Genomic DNA, 13,640 nt, shown 5'->3' on the forward strand with positions numbered 1-13,640 from the left:
ATCTATGCACTCTTTCAACAAGTCTTTCTAACATTCCTACTATGCCCAGGCACGCTTCTAGTCATTAAAGACTCAACAGTGAACCCAACAGGCAAAACCTCAGCCTTCAACAAAGCTTATTTTCCAGTGAGTGAAGCAGATAATAAAGTAAATAAAATACACATTATGTTAGATGGTGATTCATGCTATCTGTAGAGGAAAATGTATCAGAACAGCGGCACAGGGAGCATGGAAGGGCTGCAATTTTAAATAGCATTTCTGTAAGTCAGGGGTTGGCTAACTTTGGCCTGTAACCATCCACCTTTTCCTGTAGATAAAGTTCTATTAGCACACAGCCACATCCATTCATTTACAGGTTGTCTGTGGGGTTAATTAGTTGCAACAGAGACCATATGGGCAAAGCTGAAAATATTTACTCTTTGGCCCTTTGCAGAGAGATGCAGATTTTATTTATTTATTTGTCTGTTTGGCTGTATTGGGTCTTAGTTGTGACACTCAAGATCTTCGACCATCATTGTGGCCTGTGAACTCTTAGTTGCGGCATGTGGGATCTAGTTCACTGCCCAGGGATTGAAATCCAGGTCCCCTGTGTTGGGAGTGCTGAGTCTTAGCCACTGGACCACCAGGGAAGTCCCTGCAAATTTTTAATTACGATAACAGTGTATAATAGTATGCATGTTGTGCTTTTCAGCTTCCAAATCTTCTTTATGAACTACGGCCTTGTCTGAGTGTGGCCAGCGGTATCAGGGTAGGTCCAAGTAGCTTTGTTTTACAGGTCACTGAATCAGAGAGGTTGCTGGGGTTGTCCAGGGCTTCTGCTCTTGTAAAGTGGTGATGTTTAGCTCTCACAGCTGGTGCATTTCCCGGCCTGATCTACTGATGATAAAGACAACCCAGCTTTTTAGCACTGGGAGCTTCCTAGCATACACAACACAGGCAGGCGATACTAGGTAGGCATCAAGAGTGTGGGCTCTAAATCTAGGCTGTCCAAGTTCAAATCCTCACTCTGCCACTTCCTTCTGTGACCTCTGTACTGTGCCTCAGTTTCCTTTTCTATAAAGGAGTTATAATAATACGGTTTCTGGATAGGGTGGTGATGCATCCCAGTTTGCCCGAGGCATCTTGGATTCATGCCTACTTTCTCTGCATTAAGTAAGAGTGTCTTCATTTTATTCCCAGCTGCTCCAGTCTGAACATTAAGTTATATACGTACCCTAGCTAGGGTTGTCGCTGGGCTCGAGTTAGTACAAATAAGGCTTTTAGAATCCTGCCTAACCATAGTCTGTAGCAGTGGTTTCTTATCTCTGCCGTGCCAACTCATCAGTTCATTTTCTTCTGACTCATTTTTGGTTCCATTAAGTCCAGACTTGTTCCCTTGTGAAGTGATTTTGTGTGTCTGGGTTAACAGGTGATAGAGGATCCTTCTTTCAGGGTACAGAGCCCTCCACCTGCAGTGTTCATCCCCCAGCAGGCCTCTGGCCTCACTCCCTGACCTCCTTCCACAGGTCTTTGCTCATATGTCATTGTCTCATGATGCTTTCACAGGCCACTTCTCTAACTTGCCATACCATCCCACATGCTTCGTGTCTACTAACCTGCTTTAGTTTTCTACCTAATACTTATGTAGATTACTGAGCAGCTAATAATGTTTTTAGTGTAGTTTTGTTTTGCTGTTGGATAGAAAGAAAAAAAAAAACCAAATAGGCCTGTGAGATTACTTTTTTTTTAAATAGTGTAGCTTTATTGCTAAAATTTGAAAAATTACAGAAAACCACAGGGCCACAAATATAATCCACCCATAGTCCCACCCCTTCCCGCATGGTTCTCATTTTGAGGTGTATTAAGAACAATTTTATCATAGAACTTTAGCTAAACAGCTATAAGCAAGTGAAAATTTACTTAGTTCTCTAAGGATTATAATTTTGATTCCTTTAAGGTAAACCTGTCTTCATGTTTTCATCTGAAACTGTTCTGAGAAAATATCAAAGCACTGGTGCAGCCTGGTCCAAACCCCAGAAGTAAAAGAAAAAAACATGGCAGAGAGTGGAGTGAGAAAGCAAGCTTCCCCACTGGGAGTTAAGGTCTCTTGGCGTATTGGCAATGCGTTAGCTTGACTCTTGACAATGTGAATGTCTTAATAGAAAGGATCTTATGGTGACATGTTTTTATTTGCTGATTTCCTTTATCATATGGAACAAGTTGCACATTCTTTGTGCCTCACTGTTTCCCCTAAGAATATAATTCAGCTGTGTGTGTTTGCTCCGCAGCCCTCTTTAAAACTTGTAATTGTTTCATGTATTTGTTCATTTACACTTTTATTTGAGTGCCCCACCAGCATGTCAGTTCCAGAAGGGCACAGTTGCATCTGTCTTGCTCACCAGTGCGTTCCTAGCACCTCACGTAGTGCCTGGCACATGGTATTTACTCACTAAATATTTGTCAAATGGGGAGTCCACTGAGCCTGGTGGCACACACACCCCCTCCATGCAGGGGACCAGGGTGGGGACGACCCTTGTGCAGGGTTCTCAGTTGCAAGAGACTAAAGCCCTAAAAGATGGCCCTGGCCCCTCAAATATCATCCTCATTTTCTCCCCCAGTCCCCCAATTCCTTTAACAAATGACAGAGTTATTAATTCAGCCATCTGAGTTGGTTTAAAGTGTTGATGAGTTTTGAGACAGTAAGCTCATTAAGACCTTCATACTCAGGGATCAACAGGGATTCTCACTGTGGTCCTGTGAGGTGGTGGGGGGGAGGGCAGTGATGATGGGGTGGGAATGAGGAGAAGAGCCCAGGGCAGGGAGGTGGAAAGAGGGCTTGGGCAAAGTGGAATGGCCAGAGCGGAAGAACACAGGAAGGGTAGTGGGCCCACTGCCCACACAGACTGTATTTAGAGAAGCTCGTTCAATTTCACCCGCAGCCCAGGCCTTTGAAGCAGTCAGCCAAGTGCCTGACACACCTGAGCAGTGGATGATGGCAGTGAGGTCATCGCTAAATGTTTTGAACATGTACTATTAATATGAGCCACACTCTCTGCTCAGCACATTTCCTGTACTTACTACTCCTTTGCAAGAAGTTTAGGAGACAAATACTACGATTATTCCCATTTTATGGATAAGGATCCTCAGTTGGCAAGACGTTTAATATCCGAGACAACTTTGTCCTGCGGCTTGTGGCAGGCTAAAGTTACATATTCGTTCTCATCAGTACTCAGTAAAAATATCTTGGCCTCCCCACCACCTCCCTTTGTTCTGCAGTATCCTATATGTGAAAGTGCTTTGGCAATTTCGTCAGTAATTTGACATGATTACTGTAGAATAACTAAAAGCAACTTATAATACGTGTGGAACATGAGTTTTAACAGCAGCTCTTTTGAGATACTGTGCCCTTTTTCTTTGCTTGCACAAGCCCACTACATCTTTATTCAGGCAGATCATGCCCATATGAGATGCTGTGTTCAACATAAATTTCTAACTACAACATTGATTATTACTATTAATTGAGAATTTGCTATGTGCCAGGAATTATTTTAGGTGTTTCATGTGTAGTGACACATTTATATGTCCCAACAACTGTGAGATGGATGCTGTTGATATTATCTCCATTTTATAGTTGGAGAAACTGAGGCACACAGATAGACTGAGTTAATTGCCCAAAGGTTTTAGGAGCAGCAGGTAGCAGAGCCAGAATTCAAAGGCAGGGGCTTTTGTCTCTTTAAACACTCTGCCATTTGCTTCAGGAGTGGGCACGGCGACCTTTCTTTACTGTGGTTAATATTTATTGACAATTCATGAGGAAGTTACTGAATATTCCTTCCTGAGATACCCCACCAGCTGACTTTCCCACTTGGGTTCATTTCCTTTCAACCTGACCCTTTCCAATGAGAACCCAAGAGATGGATTGAAATATTCTCTTTCATATTCATCTTGCAGTTTTTTACTGTGAGTTTTTTCATCTATTTCTGAGACTAATGTGTGTGTTATACTTTGGAAGAGAAGTAATCTTTACTTTTTTCCTCAGCATTCTAATTATCATTCTAGTTGAGTTGCTGGTTTCACCAGTAAAATGTTTTAGCCTCCATTCTCTGTGTAGCAAGCTTGAAGTCCACATGGCAGAAGGACTTCTAGGAGCTGCCTTTCTGCTATCAAGTTTTCTGACCCCTTGTAGAGTTCAAGGTCAAATTAACTGGCCCACACGGGATATCATATGACTTTCCTGCAGTGTATTAGAGTGAGTTAATAGGGCTTCCCTGGTGGCTCAGATGGTAAGGAGTCTGCCTGCAATGCGGGAGACCTGGGTTCGATCCCTGCGTCAGGAAGATACCCTAGAGAAGGAAATTTCAATCCACTCCAGTATTGTTGCCTGGAAAATCCCATGGACAGAGGAGCCTTGCAGGCTACAGTCCATGGGATCACAGAGTCGGACATGACTGAGTAACTTCACTATAGACCTTCTAACAGGCAAGCCCAGTGTGCCTCCAGGTTCAAGGAGACTTTGGGGTCTGGTGGCAGAGTTGAAGCTTTGGGACCACTCATGTGATCTGCTCCAGATTTCCAAAAATGTCCGGGGAGTTAGACTTTTGCTGTAAGGGAAAAAAAAACAATACTCTCTCACCACTTGGAACACCTCAGTTTTGGAAAAATCATTAAAAAAAAAAAAAAATGCCATGAAGCCACCCATGCTGCATCAGTGCTGGAGGGTCATTAGGCAAAAGGCAGCGTCCAGACACTTGTGGGAGGTATGATTTTTATGGGCTGTTTGTGTGTCCAGTTTTCAGAGGAGGACTTCACTGGGGTATTCAATGAAAACCATTGAACCTGTCATGCTGTTGTTTGCCAGGTTGCCTGGAAAAACACCCTGGGCGGGTCAAAGAGGGGAATACTTATTAAAAAAAAAAAAAAAGATGGACAGCCCTGTTCTGGTGTGAGGCCAGGGCTCAGTGTCACAGCCAAATTCCCTGGTGAGAGAGGAGTTTCCACCAGGGCAGGCTTTCCCCACCCTACCTTACACCATCCTGTCTGAAAAAAATAATTCCACTTTCGGTGGAGCCAAGTAGAGTCACTTGAAGGCAGTGTAAACAAAAGGAGCAGGTAGTGTTGGTTGATGCTTGCAAAGAACATTCTAATGGGGGAGAAAAAGAAATGAAAAGACCAGCTAGCAAGTGGGAGGTTTTCCTGGCTGTATGAGAGCTGCTTGGAATGGCATTGACATCTGGTTTCTAAGGACCAGCCCAGCAAACCTAAAGCTCTAATGTAGGCAAACTCTCCTTGGGCATCTCTTCCCCATCTGTTCCCTTTTGCCCTCACTGAGCTAACGGCAAGTTCCCATCTCAATGCTCCTATTGTCTGTGTCTGACCCCGCAGGGCTCTCCCTGGTCATCCATGCCTGTGTTATCCCCACTCACCAGCAAAGCTGACTTGATCAGTTGAAATTAGCAGTCTTTAATGGGTGTCAGTGCCTTGCAAAAAGAGAAAAATCAAGCCTTGACAGGTGGTCTTTTAGTTATTAGTCAGAAATTAAGAACTCTGAGGGTAGGAGAAGAGTTCTATGCTAAGCTGCCTTTAACAGGGCAGCCTCTCCTTCAGTCCTGCTGATAACGGAACAAGTTTCTTAGTCCTCCACCTCCCAAACACACAAAAGATAGAACCAGTCACTCCCATATTTGTGTCCTCAAAGCTCGCTCTTAGAACTCCAGCACATTTTATAACACTGTTCATCTGTGAGTAGGAATTGGAATGAAGATGTTTCTGGCTTTTCCAAAACAACCCATTTAGCCTTTCCCAGTGCAAATAATGGGCCAGCCTCCATTTAGAAGGGAGTCTTAATTAGGAGCCAACTTCCTATAGATGATGTTATCAACCGTCAAAGGCTGCTAACAGGAGGATTTAGCTGTGGACTGAGAAGTCACTGCTGAGCTAGGTGAGGTGGGAGTCCTGGGTGACCTTGATAAGAGTAGCACAAAATCCTGTTTGAAATCATTTCCAGAGAGGTTGGGAAGAGAGAGAGTGGCCATAGCAAGTATGGACAAGCCCTGAGCAGGTTCAGTGAAAGGACTAGTTACAAGGAAAAACTCTGCTTCCTCGAAGAACTGTTTTCTCCTCTTCATGGATGAATTCAGAATGGAACGTGATTCTTTTTCTCTTTGGGCACCAGAGAGCCCTGTTTGTGGTTTGATATTTGATAATACAAATGTGAAGTCCTTATGTCCTTGCTATTTGTTTTCTAATGCCCCTCCTTGGTTTTGATCTCCTTTTCTAATGTGTGTTCTCCTTGAATCTGCTTTTTTTTGTGTGCAAGGAGAGAGAGGGAATCAGAATGGCATCTTGTCATCTTTGGTCTCCATTGTTGAGTACCTCTTGGCTTTTTGTCTGCCATAAATCACCATACAAGTGGAAGGCATAATTGCTATCAAGAACAGATGAGAAGGAGGACAAGTAATTCTCTTTATACAGAGGGGTTCTATGGATAGTTGTGGAACATGAGAAGGGAGATACTGGAAGACACCTGAGGCAATAAAGCCTTCCTCAGCTCTTCCAGAAGCTGGCATTGAGAAATCGAGAAAAAAATCCTAGCAGTGTGTTCCAGAGGGTGTACTTCTGATTTACTCTTGTTGATGGAAGCAGTAAAACCCCTGTTGGCCTGACAGTTTGATGGTCAGTCTCTGAATACCTTCACGCATGCACCTAGAGAAGAAGCAAACCTCTGCAGGGAATCCTAGGGAGAAAAGAGTTCCATTGAAAACACCATTAAGAAAAGTGACCATTTATCCAACCCTGACATCTAATTTGCCCTTTCTAAACATTTAATGTTGTAACCACAAACAGATGACAGGTTCCAGGACGCCAGGGAAAAGTAAGCTTTTAAAAAGTCTGTGAAAACATCGTTCAGGGGAAAAAATAAGTTAGAGTGGGAGTAAAGTACAGACTATAAATGAGGAAGAGGAAAGAAAAGCGTTTTAAGAAATGACCTTCTTGTGGCTTCTGAGTTGTACCAAGTGGTTTGATGTCATTAGCCAGATGATCCTATTGATTTTCTTATATTCATGTAGTGAACAAATGGAAATCTAAGCATTTTCCCACTTCATAGTGTGTTGTTTCCTATAGTTATAAATATATCTTCCAGTCACTTAGGGTGGCCAAGTAAGGGAAGGGGTCTTGGGCTATGCTCCTTAACCCTTGGGTGTCTGGCCTGACAGGCCCATTTTCTTATTGTATGTCCCCTCTGCTGACAAGGAGTAACAGGGCAAGGGGGTGGCTAGGACGCCTCAGGAGTCTACTCCACAAGTCACTGTGATAAATGACTCTCCCAGGGAGATTTTTACCAGTAAATGCCCAGAGGTGGGCTGCAAACTGCAAGAGTCCACCCTTTTGCCTGCCAGTCCCAGAAACATCTTTCCCATCACTTTATGAGCACGTCCCAGAGACCATGTGAGATGCCTAGAATCTGTTTTATGTGGGCTTCAGAGGGATGGGTTAGGAGGAAATGAGACCGACTTTGAATTGAACTAGCCCAGGCCACTGTCTTTTGTGCTTTGTGGGTTCTTAAATGGGTACCTGTAGTACTCACAGAGAAGGAAATGGCAACCCACTCCAGTATTCTTGCCTGGAGAATCCCAGGGATGGAGGAGCCTGGTGGGCTGCCGTCTATGGGGTCGCACAGAGTCAGACACGACTGGAGCGACTTAGCAGCAGCAGTACTCACAGAAGGAAAAGAGAAATGCAAAAAGCATGGGGGGAATAATGAAAGGGAGGAAAGGTAGCTAGAGAGGAAAAGAAAGGTGAAGAGGAAAGGAAGAAGGAAGATGCATAAGTTAGCTTTTTCTGTGTAACAAAACACCCCAACATTTAGTGGTTTAGATAAAGCCACAGCCATGTCATTTGTTCCCAGTTCTGGAGTCTGCAATGTGGGCTGGGCTCTGCTGGAGTCTATTTGCTCACTCATGTCCCTGCAGTCAGTCCCCTGCCAGTCAGCTAGATGACTGTGCTGGAGGTTGGCACAGTAGTGGTAAGTGGTAAGTGGGCACACATGCCTTTAACCACCCAGCAGGCTAACTCAGGCTTGTTCTCCCTCTCACATAGTGACTCGAGGTTCCAGGAGCAGCAGGAAAGTGCAAACTTCCATAGTCACACACTTTTTAAAAGAAATATTTGGCCACACCATGTGGCACGTGGGACTTTAGTTCCTTGGCCAGGGATTGAACCTGTGTCCCTTGCACTGGAAATGTGGAGTCTTAACCACTGGACCTCCAGAGAAGTCCAAAGCACTTTTCAAGCTTCTGATGGCATCACATTTGCCACTGTCCTGTTAGGCAGAGCAAATGCGAGTCCATCACACATTCAAGAGGTGGGGAAAGAGATCCCGCCTTTTGCTAGGAGGAGTTGCAGTCACAATGCAGATGGATTGGCATACTGGCATAGGGAGAATTTATGGCCAGTTTTGCAATCTCCCACAGAAGGGAAAGGCTAGAACTCTTTTGCTGGCAGGATTGGCAGAGATGTAGCAGTGTAGAGATTAAGGCCCTCACCTTGAATTTTAAAATGATACTATAAATCACCAAGTTCCTATATTCCACAGGTTATCTGTCGAATAGGGCTGGATAATAATGTAACCTCTTACTCATTTCCAGTGGGAACAAGAAAAACTTTATGGGCAAAAGTTTCCTCCTCTTTTACTCCCTGGAATTGGACTAAGGAGGAGTTAAATGCTTAGTACGTCTCAAGTGGCAAATGTATTTGGAAACAGAAAACTTTAAGGCAGTAGACTTAATTTCTAACTTGCGTTGAAGATGCAACAAAAACTTAACAAAGGAAAAACTGGGAACTTTTCCTGGTGGTCCAGTGGCTAAGATTCCAGGCTCCCAATGTAGGGGACCCAGGTTCAATTCCTGTCAGGGAACTGGATCCCACATTCCGCAACTAAGAGTTCGCATGCCACAATTAAGACCCAGCACAGCCAAATATAATTTTTTTTTAAAAAAGGAAAAATTGACATGGTGGTGTTCTTAGTTACTTGGTGAGACCCATCCTATACCTAAAATTGTTTGTTTTTTTCCTCATCTGTGTATCTTTTCATCATATTTCATTACTGAAAACAGTATCAAAGCATAGTTTAAGTAGAGGAAAATGCTCAGAATTTGTTGCTATCCAGTGGAAAGAGGAGTTGAGAGTTAATTAGAAAGCCTCAGGTCTGGCAGTTGGAATTGATTTAATGCAGCAGTAGTTATCTAAATTCAGTTTTCTTCAGGAAATGTTTTCATACAAAAGGAAGAAAGTCCATGTCTAGTAAACTTTGTATGAATATAGCTTAATGTAAGACTGTCATTAAAAAAATCAAGTAGGTGTTTTTGTGAAATAGACAACGAATGCTCTGAGAAAGAATTCATTGGTACATCCTTACCTACAGATTCACTTTTAAGATGGTAATTGTTTATACCCTAAGGAAAGGCATGCCCTAAGTTTGGAAATGCCTTTAGTTCTGCCATGTTGCAGGGAGACCTGTGGTTGCCTCACCCAGGGGGTCGGGTCTGCTGATCAAGAAGTCATTCGAAGGGGGTCCCTCCCTTTGTGCTCCTTAATACCCTCTTCAGCTCTGGGCAGAGGTAACCATCAACATTCTAGCCCATGGGGTACATTTGGAAAACCTCAAGCTTAGAAAGGGGAGGGAAGGAGAAGAGGGAAACTGTAGGATGAAGGAGAGTAGAAGGGAAGAGAGGATGAAAAAACTGGAGAGGAAGGAGGAGAGAAAAGGAAACGTTCAGTGCCACAGAAAAAACATCATTGGACCAACCGTCCAAGAGGTCTGCCAGCTCCTTACCCTGGCCTGGTTCATTCCACCTCTGACCTGGCATCACCAGTGCCACTAAAGAGGTCATCTTTGCATGGGACTTCCATTGTGGTCTAGTGGTTAAGAGACCACTCACTTTGCATTGCAGAGAACTTGGGTTCAATGCCTAGTCAGGGAAGTAAGATCCCTCATGCCTCAGAACATGGAGCCCATGTGCCACAAGTAGCGTGAATCTTTGTGCTGCAATGACAATTTCACGTGCTGCAGCTAAGACCCAGTGCAACCAAATAAATGAATAAATATTACCACTGATGTAGTGATTCTGCCAAACAGAATATCACCCATAAATAAATAAATATTAAAAAAATAAAGCAGTCATCTTCTTAGATGTTTCAGAAAGCAATTCCTTCTACAATTTAACAATGCTCTGAAGCAAGATGTTTCTCTTAATTTAAATCCTTTGGGCTGTAGTTTAAAGCTACCTTCTAGCATTGCCTTGTGCCCACGGCAGAGATGAAGACCACCTCCCTGTCACGGTTCTTCTCTGAGGGCCTTGTGTACATCATGGGTATTATTCCTAATCCATCGTAACCTCCACCTGGACTTGCAGTGTGGATTTTTTCCAGTCTATTCACAGATTATGTTTTTAATACATTTTCCTGGGTTGTCTGCTCCATCCCTCCAGGTCCCTTTTGACCATTCTCTGCTTTGCTTTTGATGCTTCAGCAGCATCAGACTGACTCTAGCCCTGCCCACTCTGTGCCAGTCTTTGGCTCTGTGTCTCAGTTGAGGCACTTACCTCTTCATGTAAAGAGAGTTCCACATCCTTTAAGATGCAGCGTGACTGTTACCTTCTGGAGGAACCTGCCAGATTCGTTTTCCTCTGCCAGCTTAGGTTCCCTTCCTTGAAGCTCCCACTGTACCTGATTCATACGGAACTTCTGGAAAACCTAGCAGTCTGCATTCAAGCTCTTATGGTCCTGTTGGCTAAGTGCCTTTGGCAAGGGTGTAACCTGAACACCCCTGTTCTTTGGCATACAGTAGGCCTTCAGTAGAGTTTTGTTCAACTAATTATCTTTGCAATCTTACAGAACCATCTCAGTTGGACTCCTCTTGAATGGTGGCATCCAGAACTGAACCAGTCTGTGCAGGTAAAGATCCTATTAGGTGGGGTCCCCTCAGTAATGGGGCCACCACAAGGTTTGACAGCCATGCTTGTTTGTTCCTCGATGGCCATACTCACCATTCTGTAGCCAAGCCTGGCATATCTCTGACCTTCTTCTGTATCTGCCCAGCAGCCTCACCTTCATCCTCTCCATCTGTGAAGTTTGCTTTTCCTACCACTGTAGAGAAGCTTACCCTTGCTTATTTCTGCTCCTCTTCCCAGTTTATTGAGGCTTTTGGTCCTTTTTCCATGGTGTTGGTGTCTTTGTCAGGAACTGTGAGCCACTCTCTGCCCCACAGTCTGGGCCACTAAATAATCATTAGGTTCTCAATGAAGCAGTGAGCCCTCAGGATGCTGCACATCACATCACTGGTTTTGTTTTAGTTGCTCCTTGGACCAGCATCACATTACCCAAGAGGACAGTGGGCAACTCTCTGGAGCTGCAGTTACCTGTGCAGTTACCCAGTGGTTTCGTTGATTATCCCAGGATGTGTGGACCCCACAGTCAGCACCTGGGCCTCTGAGCAGCCAGTGAGTACAGGTGTTCCAGTTCTTGGATGCAGCCGCTCTGAGCTTCCTCTGCTCTGGAGCTGGGCTCTGAGTACAATCAGAGATAATTTCCTTCCCGTCCAAGCCACTTTGTATGGTGTCTCTCTCTCTCTCTCTTTTTTTTTTTTTTCTGGTTATGCTGGTATTACCCTGGGTTTTAGCCAGCTTGATAAATAGAGGAAGTTGGATGCATTTCCAGCCTTCATGATGTCATGGTTTGGGGCAGTCTGCAGCTGTGGGAGGTTTCAATTAATCCTAGCAATTGGTGAGTTTGCTGTTCTTCTCTGTGAAGCTTCTCTGTTCTGTGCCATGTCTTACATAAGTCAGTATGGTTCCTTTTGTGACTTGCCCTTTCCTTTCAATGATGTAAGAAGCCCAAACATTGGCAGGCACTGTGTTTTGTTACTGGAGTGCTGGTGCTGATCCTCATCAGATCCCGAGTCCTGCTTAGTTTCTTGTGGAGATAAAGGGAAGTGGACATGTGGCAGCGATAGTGGCAAAGACAGATCCAGAGGCTGATGGATGGGCAGTTCTGTAATTAAGTTTAGGCCTCTGTGTCCATCAGCCATTTTCACATCATTGCTTTTGACATTTCTTTTCCACAGCTTGCTCAAGTGAGTTCTTGCTCCCTGGCTGGGTAGCTGGTTTCTTGGCTCTGAGAGCAGAAGTCTTTGTGCTCTCAATGGCCCTTTCTAATTGTGCTAGAGTGGGTCCAAGGGAGACGGTGTCCAGCTGAGCTAGTGATGGCCTTATGTTCTAGTTAGTCTCCCTCTGAGCTTGTGCGTTCTCTTTGAAAAACCTGGATGGCTTGGCCCAGCCTCCCTCTGTTCTGCCTTTTGCTAGAAAAAAAATATATGTAACTGTATAGTCATACGTGCGTCTGTGCCCATGTTCTATTGGCCTTTGTCCTTTCCCCCATCACATGCCTCTCTATGGAGGCTTGGTGGGTTTCCTTCCAGGCTTTTTTGTATGTGGCCACACTTGTCACTATACAAATAAGCATACATATATAGAGCTTTGTTTGTTTCTTAACATATCCTAGTAGCTACAGTATTAAGAAACTTGATTTTTTTGAATGACTTACACATATTGACAATCTCTATGTATCAACACATGTAGATCAACTTCATTTTTCTTAAGCATTGTATAACATTTCAGAATATGGATGGATCATCCTTTTTTTAACTATTCATTTACTGATGGATACATAGGCTTTTCCACCCTTATACAAAGCTGCAATAAGAGTATCTGTGTCTATATTTTTGTGTCTGTGTGTCGCTATTTCTGTAGGGACAATCTCTGGAATTAGAATTTCTGGATCAAAAGATATGCACATTTAAAAATTCAAAACATAGCTCAACTGTTATCTCAAAGTTTATGTATCCACCAGCAGTGTAAGCAAGAGTTCATTTCCCATGTTCCCTTGAACATGCTTTCCAGTTTTGGGTATTATTAGGCTTTTTAATTTTTTCATGCAGTAGGCAAAACAAATTTCATTGTTGCTTGCCCTATTTCTCTACCTGAAAGTGTTCCAAAGGAGCAAAGAGAGACTCATGTTATTTATTAATAAACTTGATTTACTAGGCACCACTCAGCATGCTTTATTGTGGTTATCAGTAAGGTTTTGGAAGAGGCAATGTGTTTGAGTTGTGAAATTTCATCAAAAACTCCTATGTAGAAAATTCTCATTTACACAAATATAAAGTGAAATTATTTCCATACTCAAGTCACAATCAATTTGTTTCTTTGTTTGATTATTTTAATGTTTTACAGTTGTTAATCTTCCATTCATTCCATGTTGAGCATTGGTACATGTGTTTATAATTTGTTCATCCTAGGACAGGACATCTTTCTTGGCTTTCCTTTTTGTCTTTAAACATTGGTTAATGAAGTTTTTCTGACATACTGGGCTTTTTTAAGAACTAGTCCTTTTTTTCCCTCTTAAAGAGCATATAATCAATAGTAATTCACCATGACTTCTTATTTCCTCTTTGAATTCATATCCTGTGTCCTCCTGGAGCATTGAACTTCTGTCTTAACAGTTTGTTAACTGAAGCCAGGAGTAGATCAGTTGGTTCCAGGATCACTCTATAGATTGTTACCTCTTGCAGTTCTTGATTTGAACATCGTTATGTCTGTATTTCT

At 43.3% G+C, this 13,640-nt stretch overlaps 1 protein-coding gene across 10 annotated transcripts in view; it reads left to right on the forward strand.

The window, feature by feature from the left end:
* ADGRG2 (adhesion G protein-coupled receptor G2) overlaps positions 1–13,640 on the forward strand; it is a 127,509-nt gene that overhangs the window by 30,656 nt on the left and 83,213 nt on the right. Inside the window, exon 4 of one of the 10 annotated variants that reach the window (XM_061408007.1) lies at positions 10,873–10,932. The exons of the other annotated variants lie outside the window; for them this stretch is intronic. The gene's annotated coding sequence lies outside the window, so the exon portion shown is untranslated. The remainder of the gene's footprint in view (positions 1–10,872; positions 10,933–13,640) is intronic. 10 annotated transcript variants of the gene reach the window in all.

The sequence above is a fragment of the Bos javanicus genome, chromosome X, assembly GCF_032452875.1.
Source record: "Bos javanicus breed banteng chromosome X, ARS-OSU_banteng_1.0, whole genome shotgun sequence".
Classification (NCBI taxonomy): Eukaryota; Metazoa; Chordata; class Mammalia; order Artiodactyla; family Bovidae; genus Bos; species Bos javanicus.